The 2,500-nt window shown below is 42.0% G+C and overlaps 1 protein-coding gene across 4 annotated transcripts in view; it reads right to left on the bottom strand.

Moving 5' to 3' along the window:
* Nucleotides 1-2,500, bottom strand: part of LOC122242396 (inactive fucosyltransferase B) — a 17,870-nt gene that overhangs the window by 14,331 nt on the left and 1,039 nt on the right. The window lies entirely within an intron of this gene.

Genomic DNA, 2,500 nt, shown 5'->3' with positions numbered 1-2,500 from the left:
TATATAAATTTTATGACCGGTTTACGGAACGCTGGAATGAGCAATTATAAAGCTACATTTTTAAAAAAAGAAAACGGTTAAATATTTCTTTCTATGGGGAGACTTTCCTAAATAGATCAATGCCAAAGACGATGATGATGATGAACGATAATATAAATATCACATGAAAAGACACGTAAAAATATTAAAGGGAAGGAATGTGTATGTGTGTATGTATATGTATATGTATATGTGTATGTGTGTGTGTGTGTATGTGTCTGAGAGGGGGAGAGGGGGAGGGAGGGAGAGAGATGGATTGATAGATATATAGATAAATAGAGAGTGGCAGGTAGAACCCCCCCAAAAAAAAGAGACCCTCCTAAAAACTCGGCCATCACCAACACAGGAAGAGAAAGGATACTGACGAAGCTACAGCTGCCGAAGCATCTGCATGACCCTTTACAGATGCGATGGCGTCAGCGCTTCCCTCGCTGACGCGCTGACGTTTTTACACCGGCCTTCTATCAGGGCAATCGCCACCGCATTTGTACCTCGGCAAACTTTCCTCTTTAGCGGACCCATCCCCCAATGAGGGGCAGGTGCGGGGCCGAGAAGTGTGGTGTATGCAATGATACATGCACAAACAAACAAACACAAACACGCAAACATCAGCAACAACACCCTCCCCTCCCCTCTCTCTCATATCACCCTTCCACCTCTTATCCACTCACACACACACACACATAAACACACACACACACACACACACACACACACACTCACACGTACACACACTCACACACACAAATCCCTGCCTCCCTGTATTGGTCTTCTTTATCTGTTTCCTTTCTATTAGCTTTGCGGTTCAAAATCTGAGCTTCAGAGAGCAATTTCTCTCTCTCTTTCTCTATCTCCTCCTCCGCTCCGCCTCTCTCTCTCTCTCTCTCTCTCTCTCTCTCTCTCTCTTTCTCTCTCTCTGATGGCAGTCGTCACCATAACAATAATAATAATTGCAATAACTATAACAATGTCAATTAAATCTATGAGGACAATATCAATAATGATAGTAATGATAATCATAATAACAAGGATAATGATGATGATAATAGTGGCAGCGGTAGTAATAATAATGATGATAACTTTAAAAATATTAATCATAACAACCAACAATAATATGAAAAATTTCCCTCCATCCCCCTTCTTTCTTCCCCTCTCTCTCTCACCCCCTCCCCCACCGCTCTTTCTCTCTCTTTTGTGTCACTGAAGCATACATGTTCCTTTCCAACGTTTAGACATAACGGAGCACCTGCGTCGAATCACACAGGAAGAGGTGTTCCTGGTTGTGTGTGAAGTCTACATGCAACCCTCACTCTCTTCCTTTTGTCTGGAAGCACTCGCTCTCTCCTTTACATTTTTTTCTCTATCTATCTCTTCCTTTCTTTTTCTTCTTCTTCTTGTCTCTTTCATACTTTCTTTCTCTATATCCCTCTCTCACTGTATATGACTCACCATCTCCCCCCCTCTCTCCCCCTTTCTTAATTTTCTTTCTCTCTCTCTCTCTCTCACTGTGAGACTCGCCCCCCCCCCTCTCTCTCTCTCTCTCTCTCTCTCTCTCTCTTTCTCTGTGAGTATATGTGTACGCATGCGCGTTCTCTTTGTGTTTGAGTGGGCTTATGCATGCGTGTGCTTGAGGGTGTAAATGTCTCTCATCCTGAACGACGCAAGGGTTTCCAGACTTGCAGGTTCTGCAACATGCGCATAGTTGGTGTGCGACACATCGCTGTGAACTTGCAAGCTGGCTGAACATTACTGAGCTGTTAAAACCCTGCTTTAAGTGCTTCGGCTGGCAAAGGGGAAATTGTATTGCCTTGACACTAAATTCATCCTGGCATGAGCAAAGCACATCTCTTCATGGTTATCATTCATCAAAGGATATAGCTCTGGAGTTTTTGTTTTAAATGTGCTGCTTTTGTTCTATTTGGTAGCATTACTATTACGGATGCTGAAAATGGTTCTTTAATAATCTGAATAGCCTCATTATCACAGTCTCACTTTAACTATCTTTATCATCAATATTGTTACTCTCGCGTTTTTGAAACTTAAATGTCATCACTACTATTAATAATAATGATAATAATGAGGATGATGATGGTTATAATCAGTGAGGTAGCTATAAATACTGCCGGTTGCCTTATCGCTGGTGCGAATTCCGTTCATTTGCAATATTCCCGGTTGCAAGTGTCCCTCTCTTCGAGGAGGTTGAGAAGAGGGAGGGAGGGAGGGAGATAGAGGGAGACAGAGGGAGATAAAGAGATAAAAAGAGAGACAAGGTGGTGATGGAGAGATAAGGAGAAAGAAAAAGAGATTAATACGATAACAACAATGATGACAATGGCCGTGACGCCCCTGATGATAATAAGAATGACAACAATAACGATGAATAATCTTCATCCTTATTATTCCCATCCTCATAATCATCATAATACTAGACATCACTGCGATTGCAAAACCAACCAACAAC

The sequence above is a fragment of the Penaeus japonicus genome, unplaced genomic scaffold (genome assembly GCF_977035675.1).
Source record: "Penaeus japonicus unplaced genomic scaffold, GWHDUDI00000001_assembly GWHDUDI00000039, whole genome shotgun sequence".
NCBI lineage: Eukaryota > Metazoa > Arthropoda > Malacostraca > Decapoda > Penaeidae > Penaeus > Penaeus japonicus.
This window is presented reverse-complemented; position numbering and strand designations above follow the sequence as displayed.